Below are 11,789 nucleotides of genomic sequence, written 5' to 3'. Positions count from 1 at the left end.
CTGTTAAGAGGGATGAAAAAAGGGGCGCCTGGGTGGCTCAGTCAGTTAAGCATCTGCCTTCAGATCAAGTCATGATCCTGGGGTCCTGGGATCGAGTGCCCCTCCCCCCCTTTGGGCTCCCTGTTCAGCGGGGATTCTACTACTCCCTCTCCCGCCTCTGCCCCCCTCCCCGCTTGTGTTCTCTCTCTCTCTCAAATAAATAAATAAATTAAAAAAAAAAAAACAACTCAACAAAGGGGTGCCTGGGTGGCTCAGTCGTTAGGCGTCTGCCCCTTCGGCTCAGGTCACGATCCCAGGGTCCTGGAGTCGAGCCCCGCATCGGGCTCCCTGCTCTGCGGGAAGCCTGCTTCTCCCTCTCCCACTCTCCCTGCTTGTGTTCCCTCTCTCGCTGTCTCTCTGTCAAATAAATAAAATCTTAAAAAAAAAAAAACTCAACAATTAAAACATAGGCAAAATATAGGAAGAGACATTTCACTGGAGAAGAGATATACAGGTGGAAAATAAGCACACAAAAAGATGTTTCATATTAGCCATCAGAGAATACGAATTAGAACCACAATGAAATATCACTCCACAACAGGGGCACCTGGGTAGCTCAGTCAGCTAAGCGTCTGCCTACGGCTCAGGTCCTGGGATCAAGTCCCATATCGGGCTCCCTGCTCAGCGGGGAGCCTGCTTCTCCTTCTCTTCCCTGCTCTTGTTCTCTCTAGCTATTTCTCTCGTTATCTCTGTCTGTCTCTCTCTCAAATAAAAATAAAATCTTATTTTAAAAAAGGAAATATCACTACACAACTACCTGAATGGCCAAATGAAAAAAATATAGTGATTACACCAAATGCTGGTGAGGATGCAGAGAAATTGGATCTCATATACATTGCCAGTGGGAAGGTAAAATTCAGGAAAACAGGTCGGCTGTTTCTAACAAAACTAAACATGCAACTTACAACATAGTAATTACACTCCTGGGCATTTATCCTGGAGAAATTAAGACACTTTCGCACAAAAACCTTTGTGTGAATGCTCATAGCAGCTTTAATTATAACAGCGAAAAACTGGAAACACCCAAATGTCCTTCCAAGGGTGAAGAGTTAAGCAAACTGTGGTATATACATGCCATGGAATACTACTCAGCACTTTAGAAAAACGGATTATTGAAGAACACAATTTTGATGAACCTGAAGAAAATTAAGCTGAGTGGAAAAAAGCCAGTCTCAAAAAGATAGTGCATAATTGCATTTATTTGACATGCATGAGGTAGCATCATTATAGAGGCCGAGAACTTATCAGGGGTAACCGGGTGTTGGGGATGGGGAGGAGGGGGACAAGTGGGGCTATAAAGGGGTACGTGAGGGAGTCTTGTAGTGATGACACAGTTCAATATCTCAATTGTAGGTGGTGGTTACACAAGGCTGCATACGTGATAATATTTCACAGAGCTCCCCCACCCTCCCCACGCACATACACAAATTAGTGTGTGTATAACTGTGAAATTTGAATAAGCTCAATGGATTGTGCCAAAGTCAATTTTCTGGGGTTTTGATCATGTATTATAATGGTATAAGATGTTAGCATTGGAGGAGGCTGGGCAAAGGGTACATGGAACTTCCCTATGCATTTCTTTTGCAAATTCCTATGAATCTATAATTATTTCCAAATAAAATTATATATTAAAATATAAAATATATCTTATTCAAAATAAAAAGCATATATATGTATATGCACACATATATATGACAGAGAGATGTGAGAGGGAGATGTAAGTGAGTGAGTGTTATCTTCAATTTTATAATCATTTAGTGCATATCTTCTATGGCCAAGATTCTGGTTAATGCAAAGTTGAATAAATACATTTTCAAAGACAATCCATTCTATTAAAGAGAATCTTCTTGAAAGGTTCCAATCAAAATGCCCTTAATCTTTCAAAGGGAGAATTACCAGCCAGTAACATAAAGTAATTGAAATCTATTAGGCTTCCTTTGAAATAGATTAATTATGAGGACTACATACTTTATTCTTCCCTCCACCGCTCTACTAAACTATTTTTTCTAAAACTACCAAGGATGTCCTAATTTGCAGAATGCAAACCCTAGCTGACCTCTGGGCAACATTTGTCCTCGTTAACCATGTGACATCACTTTCTTTCCTAGTTCTTTTCCTATCTCTCCAGACATTTTTATTTAGTTTTTTCCCTCATTTTTTATGTTATCTCATAGCTTCAGTAATAAACTCCATGCTAATGGTTCTCACTTTTTTCCCCAATATCAATGTCTTCTATGAATTTCAGAGCCATATTATCAACTACTCATTAATTGTATCCACTTGAATGTCCTCCAGGAACCTCGCATTTAACGTAACCCCCCAGCCTTGTATTCTTCCTCCTTATATGTGCCCTATATATAGTAGCTGCTCAATAAATATCCATTTTAAAATAGAAATAATCTTGATCTTTTTTCAAAGATTTTTTAAATTGAATCTCTATACACAATGTGAAGGCTCAAACTTACAACCCCGAGATCCAGAGTCGTGTGCTCTACTGACTGAGCCAGCCATGTGTCGTCCCAAAGTAATCTTGATCTTTTGAATGACTTATGATTCTACCATTCTTAAAAATTAGAAACCTCAGTGCAATTCTTGGCTTTTCCCCCTCACTCTTAAATCTAGTTAATTAAAAAATGCTATGGATTTTATCTTAATGGTTTTTAAACATTCTCTCCCTCTATTCCTACAGCAGCTACATTAGAGTCCTCACCATCTCTCATCTGGATTATTGACATAGGTTCCAAACTGGTCCTTTAAGATTCAGGTCTGCAAATGAATAACTAGAGATAAGTATGTGAGTGAGAGAGATATATGAAAAGCTAACCACAATATGAAATCACAGTCCCCAGCTGTGCAGCTTGAGTTGCCAAAAAACACCTTTGGAAGGGCAATTCCTGGTTGCAGAACCAAAGACCTGTGTGTCGGGGGAGTACATAAAGGAAAGGAGTTCCAAATGTAAGTTGTAAAAGATAAAATGCACCAGACAATTATAGAGATTATTTTATTCAGACTATGCAATAAGGAGAATGTTCACACATGAGGAACATCTCAAAAAAAAAAAAAAAAAAAAAAGGAAAAGGGGCCCGGGGTTTTTTTTTTTTTTTTTTTTTTAAAGATTTTATTTATTTATTTGACAGAGAGAGACACAGCGAGAGAGGGAACACAAGCAGGGGGAGTGGGAGAGGGAGAAGCAGGCTTCCCTCAGAGCAGGGAGCCCAATGCGGGGCTCGATCCCAGGACCCTGGGATCATGACCTGAACCGAAGGCAGACACCCAACGACTGAGCCACCCAGGCACCCCTGGAGCCTGAGGTTTTATAGAGGCAGGTAAACAGGGGAGTTACCCACAAGGCATACGGGAGTCATAAGGAAGGATGTAGATGGGTCTTACCTGGGAATACATGAGAACAGAGTGGTCCTTTGATGTTAGCTGAAATATAAAGGAGTTTATTAACTGTTGCTACCTGCATTCACCCAGGAAAAAGTCTAAACTTCACTATCCCAGCAGGAGGAAGAGATTTTTCTCCTTGCCCAGCAACAACCCAGCTTGATGAGTGAGTGCCGCAACTCAGCCAATGAAAAGCCACTACACTTTGAACTCCCAGTTTACTCCAACAGACTTTTTGTTTATAACAGCCCCTCTCAACACCCCCCTTTCCTCTATAAAAGAGTGTCTCCTTCCTTTGGTCTTCAGACTTACCCATGGTTTTGCCATAGCTTGCTTATCCTGAATTGCTATTTTCTGCTAGTCCTGAATAAACCAATTTTGCTGGTAAAATAACAACAGTTTTATTTTTTTATTTTTTAAAATCTAATTTAATTTAATTTTTAAAAAGATTTTATTGATTGATTGATTGTTGGAGGGAGCAGAGGGAGCAGGAGAGAGAATCTCCAGCAGACTCCCCGCTGAGAGAGGAGCCCAGTGCAGGGCTCCATCTCACGACGCTGAGATCATGACCTGAGCTGAAATCAAGAGTCGGACACTTAACCGACTGCACCACCCAGGTGCCCCTTAATTTAATTTTTTTAAGTAATCTCTATATCCAACATGGGGCTGAATCTTACAATCCTGAGATCAAGAATCACATACTCCACTAACTGAGCCAGTCAGGCACCCCTGACAGTTTTATTTTTAAAGTTAACCCTTTTGTCCTATCGTATTTTTCCATGATTTTCCATTCTTCATCAAGCCTAGTATAAAAACACTCAAGTTTAAGTGTTTTTGTTGGGGGGGGGTGTCTTAATTTCCTTATGAAGTCTCCCATGTTATGTAAAACTTAAATAAATGTGTATGCTGGGGTGCCTGGGTGGCTCAGTTGTTTGAGCGGCTGCCTTCGGCTCAGGTCATGATCCCGGGGTCCTGGGATCGAGCCCCACGTCGGGCTCCTTGCTCAGCGGAGAGCCTGCTTCTCCCCTGCCTGCCTGTGCTTGCTCTGTCTCTCTCTCTCTCTGGTTCTGTGTCAAATAAATAAATAAAATCTTAAAAAAAAAATGTGTATGCTTTTTTCTTATTACTCTCTTGTTTGTTATAGAAATCCAGCCAAGAACCTGGCAGGGTTGAAGGAAAAATATTTTTTTCCCTTCACTGCCTTCCAGGAGCACAGTGTTCAGATAAATTTCAGCATTGTCGTAGGTACTCCTTACATGTTAGGCTGTTGGGTTCACATGGGTTTTATACCCCTTTTTATGTAAGGGTAGAACTTCCTGTAGAATATTTCTAGTCTGTACATAGTTTTTTGAACATCAGTGATTAGAACCAGTTGTTCTGAGAAGAGTATTTTAGATAGAACAACCAGGAGAGATTTCTTTGAGGAAGTCATTTTGGAACAGAGATCTGAATTCATTAAGTGAACAACCCATGTAAAGTGGAAAAATATTCCAGGCAGAAGGTACAGAAAGCTCCAAGACCTTGAGGCAAAGATGAGCATGTGGACATAAATGAGACCACCCAAATGAGAACAAGCAAAGGGCTATTTATTCAAAGGTTGCTATAGCAAGGGAGATAGCCACCATTACTTGTGATTGACAGAGATTCAAAGGCAGGTTAAGGAGTAGGAAAGCTTTATCGTGGGAAAAAGGGATAGCTTCAGGTATCCTCTGATTGGAGACTGTCAGATGCTTAAAGGACTGAGCCACTCAGGCTCAGGTCATGATCTCAGGGTCCTGGGATCCAGCCCCGCTTTGGGCTCCCCACTCAGCGGGAGTCTGCTTGTCCCACCCCTGCTCTTTCTCTCTCTCTCTCAAAAAAATAAAATCTTTAAAAAATAAAATAATTTTAAAAAGGACATTTCCAATGGTTTTGACTTGAGTAAATGGTGGTGCCATTACTGTTACAGGATTTTGTGTCCCCTTAGTGCCCGCAGTTCTTGGTCATGCCGCTTTGAAGAATGAAGAGGTAGACCAGACAAAGAGTGGTGGGCAGCAAAGCAAAGCTTATTGAGCAAGAGTACAAAGCTCCCGGAGAAGGAGGGGACCCGAGTGGGTTGCCCCTGGAGTTTCTAAGATTAGGTTGTTTTTTTGAAGAATTTATTTATTTGTCTGTAGAGAGAGAGAGCACACAAGCAGGTGGAACGGCAGAGGGAGAGGGAAAAACAGGCTCCCTGCTGAGCAATGAGCCCCATGCAGGACTCGATCCCAGGACCCTGGGATCATGACCTGAGTCGAAGGCAGATGCTTAACTGACTGAGCCACCCAAGCATCCCAAAGTTTAAGGGTTTTTATGAGCTCTTTTGCAGAACTTTCTTAAGCAATCAGGGTGTGCTGAGTCATGCCAATCAGGGCTTCTTTGGTCACGTATCTGTCTACCTATTAGGTTAATGTCTACGTGCTGATAGTCCTTTTTTTTTGCTGACATCTGGGGGCTTAGGTCTTAACTGCCCCTTGTCCGTGATATTGACAAATGCTTTTGTGGTTGTCTTATTTTAGGACTTTTTGCAAAAGTCATTTCTGCAAAGCCTGCAAAGCAGAATGTCAGTGCTATTTTATTTTGGCTCTCCTGACTCCGTATTTTCTTGTTGGGGACCCTGGCCCTGACTCCATAACTGTCCAACTAACTCTTAACATTACTAAGATGAAGAAAAAGTTTGTGACTGCTTTAGGCTCCTTCACGAAATCTTATCTACCTATGTAGATGACATATGCTACTTGAGGTTAAGAATGGTGCTTAGTCAAGTTTTACTTCCACTGTGCTTCCTAGAGGATTATATATCCAGGACAAACCTGAGGGGATATATCTGAGTGATTCTGCTAAATAAATTGAAAAAAGAAGTTTTTGATGTGAGGTCACCAGGCCGAGTTTCAAAATCGAGGTGCCTCTGTTCTATTACTGCCCCCACTCCTCTTGTTACTTGAGTATAAGAAATGCCGAACACTGAGCAAATCGACATTTTCCTTCAGGGGATAACATGATCTGCTTGTTGATGTCATTCTAGGCTAATTGACCAGATGCCATCACTGGATCTGAAAGAATGTAGAAGTGTCTCTCTGTCAAATAAATAAATAAATAAAATCTTTTAAAAAAATAAAAAATAGAAAAAACATGAAAGAATGCAGAGATCTACATTCATTTGAATCTAGAGTGAAAAAGTACTTTGCACATTTTGCTCCTGGAGAAAAGGATAGAAATCAACACCCACGGAGAATTGTAACGGAATTGTAGATTAGATATAAATCTGTTGGTTGCGGTCTCATCCTAAACTATTTGTTAAGTACCCGGGTAGGAAAGATCTGCTATAATTTAAATCTGGAGTTTGTTTCTTCTTGTAAATTTGCAAATGCAACATGGAGACCTTTTCTCCCCTTATTCTATCATGATCTTCCTATTAGCTACAATGTTATATAGAGATACAAGGGAGCAGTAATGCTCTGTTAGTGATGGGATTTACATATGAAAAGCAAGTGATGCATATTCAGTTGTCCCTGATTCCGAATCTCATCATTATCACATTAGTCACTGCTGTGTAACTACCTTGTTCAGATTGATTATATACATGAATCCAATATAAATGAGCACAGCTGTCATGGAAAATTTCCTTCCATTACATCCTGAAGAAACAGTCATCAGTATGTTTCAACTTTGCTTTTCAAACATTTCCTATGTGATTCAACAGTCTTATACAATTCACAGCGCTCACCATAGCACATACCAAATAATACATTATAGTTTAAAAAAAAGAAGATAGTAGGAAGGGAAAAATGAAGGGGGGTGGAAATCGGAGGGGGAGACAAACCATGAGAGATTATGGACTCTGAAAAACAAACTGAGGGTTCTAGAGGGGAGGGGGGTGGGAGGATGGGTTAGCCTGGTGATGGGTATTAAAGAGGGCACGTTCTGCATGGAGCACTGGGTGTTATGCACAAACAATGAATCATGGAACACTACATCTAAAACTAATGATGTAATGTATGGTGATTAACATAACATAATAAAATAAAAAAAATTAAGATAGTTATGTTAAAGTGAAAACACAATAAATGTGACAGCTAAAGGAAAGGAAAAAAAATAAACATTTCCTATGGTTCTTTCCCTAGTTATCACAGGTATCTGAATGGAAGCAAGTTTTCCTTTGTTATGTCCATTGTCATTTCTTCTACCTTTGAATTTGTGCTATAAGACTGCATTTATGACATCACCACTATTCCCATCATGACTTGCTATGATCCCAATAACACACATACCATTTAATAAATGATCAAGCAAAACGAAAAACTTTGATTAAAAATAAATGGAGGAACACCTGGGTGGCTCAGTCGGTTGAGCATCTAACTGTTGATTTTGCCTCAGGTCGTGATCTTAGGGTCCTGGGATTGAGCCCCGCATCAACCTCTGAGAGGTACAGACTCAACAGGGAGTCTGCTTGAAATTCTACCTCCCTCTCCCTCTGCCCCTCCCCCTGAAGCATGCGTGCAGCTCTCTCTCTCTAAAATCAATCAATCAATCAATCAATCAATCAATCTTTAAAAAAATAAATGGAGATATTCAAACCCAAATTCCTACTAGCAAATAGAAAAGATTGTAAAGTGGTCCTAGGACATATGCTAGAAGGAAGCATTTGCTTTATTCCAAAATTATTATGATTATCCCTATTTTCCTCATGTAAAGTAAAATCCCACTAATTTAGGCTCTACCAAATCAGAAATTTTCAGAATTCAATGTATGAAGAACAATGAGGAAAAGGTTTGGTAAGTAAATGAATACATAAAGAACAATGTTACTATCATATTTAGTTCATAGAAGTGAACAAGTTGTTTACTAAAAGCAACCTCCCAACTGTTAAACTAGCCTACACTCTCAGTGATGACAACTAAAAAGTTCATAGCACATGTCCATCTTTCATGTCTTTTAGGATCCAGTTGGGGGTAACCAGGATGAATTGCATCTGGCTGGAACAGAGTAGGTGAGCCAGGTTATGGAATTAGGTCTGCCCCTTGAGTAAATTCAGCTAGAGGCACCAGAGGAAATGCAGTATGAGAGTCAGCATATGGTATTTAGCCATGCAGTCAGCGATCCGGTGTTACTGAACATCTACTAGGCACCAGGTTCTGTGTTAGTCACTGAGGATGTAAAGATGGATGTCTTCCATCAAGGAGCTCACATATATACAAATAAATAAATTGCAATGCAATGATTAAATGCAAGAATATAAGCAATTATATCCACCCAGTCACACAGAGACGATAGTAATTAACTATGTTTTGGGGGGAAAAATCAAGAAAAGTGATAGACTTTGATATTAGGGATCAATCAAGCTATTTTGATGCATGAATGGCAGTAATTTAATGGTACAGAGGTGAAAGGGGTTTTCCAAGTAGAGGGAGCAGAATGTGATCTGGAGTGTATCATGAAAGAGAAAGTAGTGGCTTGTTTTTCATTCTCTTACAACTGTCTTTTAAAGAGCCAAAGTTTTGGGGACACCTGAGTGGCTCAGTCGGTTAAGCATCTGTCTTCGGCTCAGGTCATGATCCCAGGGTCCTGAGATAGAGTCCTGCATTGGGCTCATTGCTCAGTGCGGAGCCTGCTTCTCCCTCTGCACCTCCCCCCGATCGGGCTTGCTCTCTCTCTCTCTCTCTCTCTCTGGCAAATAAATAAATAAAATTCTAAGAAAAAATAAAGAGACAAAGTTTTTAATTTAGATGAAATCCAATTTATCATTCTCTTCTGTTACGGCTTGCGCTTTGGCTGTCAAATCTAAGAAATTTTTGCCTAACCCAAGGTCACAAAGAATCTCTCCTGTATTTTCCTTTAGGAGTTTTTGTACATCTAGATGCAAGATCCATTTTAAGTTAATTTTTATATATGGTGCAAGATATGGATCAGAGGTCATTTTTTTGCCTATGGATATTCAGCATCATTTATCAAAAAGGCTTTTCTTTATCCACTGCTTTGAATTTGCGTTTGTCAAAAATTAGTTGTCCACGGATGTGTTGGTTTATGTCTGGACTCTCTATTCTGTTCCATTGATCTATTTGTCTACCTCTGTGCTAATAACATACTGTCTTGATTACTATAGTTTTATAATAAGTCTTGAAATCAGATGTTAGCCCCTAACTTCATTCTGTTCAGAATGATTTTGGCTATTGTAGGTCTTTTGCATTTCCATACTGTAGGGGTCCAGGGCAGGCTACCCCCAAATACACCACAATGGCATACTGATTACTTTGAATTGAAGCTACTCAGGGAAGAGCCAGTGCAAGGACATTCAGACCACCCCTCCACCCCCCCACCCCTGTCTCCCTGAAAGCAGGAAACAAATCACCCATATGAAAAATACCCTCCCCATATTAAGAAGGAAAAAGGCATCCTTATCACCAGAGACTGGGACTTTAGTGTTGAGAAAGCTATAGAAATAAACCTTGTTACTTTTTACTAATCTACTCCCTCAGCCCAAATTCTGCTTAGAATTTCTTACTAATTAAAACTCTCAGGGTGCATGGCTGGCTCGGTTGGTGGAGCCAAGATCAAGCAATTCTTGGTCTCAGGGCTGTGAGTTCGAGCCCTGCATTGGGTGTAGAGATTATGTAAAAATAAAATCTTTAAAAACAAAAACAAAAATAAAACTCCCAAATACCTGTTTTCCTTATCCTGTAAATTCCTTACAAATCTATCATCTCTTTTGTCTAAAATGTCTACAGACTGCCTGTCTTAGTCATTTCTTTAGGTCCCATTTTCATTATTGGGCGTCCATGCATATGTAATAAAACTTTGATTTTTTTTTCCTCTTGTTAATCTGTCTCATGTCAATTGAATTCTTAGTCTAGCTGGAAGATGTTGAGGGGTTGAGGGCAGAGGACGAATTCTCCCTCTCTAACAACATGAATATCAGGACCTCCTCATCAATTTCTTAAACAAAAAAAAAGCCTACTGGGATTTTGATTGTAATTGTTTTGAATTTATCAAGCATTTTTGGGCAGTTCACATCTTAACAATATTGAGTTCTCCAAATCATGAACAGGAAACATCTTACTATTTATTTTGGTTTTCTATAATTTCTTTCAGCAATTCTAGTGTGCAGGTCATTCACATCATTGGTTATATTTAGCCCAATAGTTTGTTGCTAGTATATAGGAATGCAACAGATCTATATTAATCTTGTATCCTGCCATTTTGCTAAACTCACTTATTGGCAGCTTTTTTTGGTAGATTCCATTGGATTTTCTACATAGACCATCATGTTATCAGAAAATATAGTTTTATTTCTCCCTTCCCAAAAGGGATGCCTTTTATGTATTTTTTCTTTCCTGATTGCACTGATCAGAGTGTTGAATAGAAGTGGCAAAGCAGACATTCCAATCTTGTTCCTCACCTTTGGAGTGAGGCATTCAGTTTTTCACCATTAAATATGGGGTTAGCAGTAGGGTTTTGGAGATGACCTTTAACGGGTTGAGGAAGTTCCCTTCTATTCCTAGGTTTTCAAGTGTTTTTTATCATGAATAAATTTTGTCAAATGTTTTTTCTGTGTCTACTGGGATGATCATATTTTTCTCTTTTTAGTTTGTTAATATGATGAATTACATTGGTTTTTGAATGTAAATCTAATCTTGCATTTGTGGGATAAAACCCACTTGGTAATGATGGGTTATATTTTTTATACATTGCTGGGTTCATTTCCTAAAATTTATTATAAATTTTTATGTGTATGCTTATGAGGGTATTAGTTTATAGTTTTCTTCTCTTGTAATGTCTGTGCATGGTTTCGATATCAGGGGAATGATGACCTTGTGGCCTCAGTTCAAGTATTCCTTCTCCTAAACTTTTTGGGAGAATTTATATAAAATTGTTATTATTTATTTTTTAAAGGTATGGTTGAATTCACCAATGAAGTCATAAGGGCCTGGGTTTTCTTTGTAGGAGGATTTCTACCTGTAATATGTACATTATAGATTATCTGCTTCATCTTGAGTGAGCTTTAGTAATTTGTGTCTTTCAGTGAATTTGTCCATTTTGCCTAATTCAGCAAATTTATGGGAATAGAGTTATTCCCTTAACATTTTTTTTAATATCTGTAGAATCTCTCATGATATCCCTTCTCTCATTCCAGCTATTTACAATTTGCATCTTCTCTCTTTTTTCCTGATTAATCTCACTAGTGGTTTTCCAATTTTATTGGTCTCCTCAAAGAAGCAGCTTTTGGTTTCACTGATTTTTCTCTGTTGTTTTTCTGCTTTCTATTTCATAGGTTTCTGCTTTGATCCTCATTATTTCCTTTCTTCTGCTTACCTTAGGTTTAATGTGTTCCTTTTCTAGCTTCTTAA

The sequence above is a fragment of the Mirounga leonina genome, unplaced genomic scaffold, assembly GCF_011800145.1.
Source record: "Mirounga leonina isolate KUSES-001 unplaced genomic scaffold, KU_Mleo_1.0 Mir_101664, whole genome shotgun sequence".
Taxonomy (NCBI): domain Eukaryota; kingdom Metazoa; phylum Chordata; class Mammalia; order Carnivora; family Phocidae; genus Mirounga; species Mirounga leonina.
The sequence above is the reverse complement of the archived record's forward strand: the minus strand, read 5'-3'. Positions refer to the sequence as shown.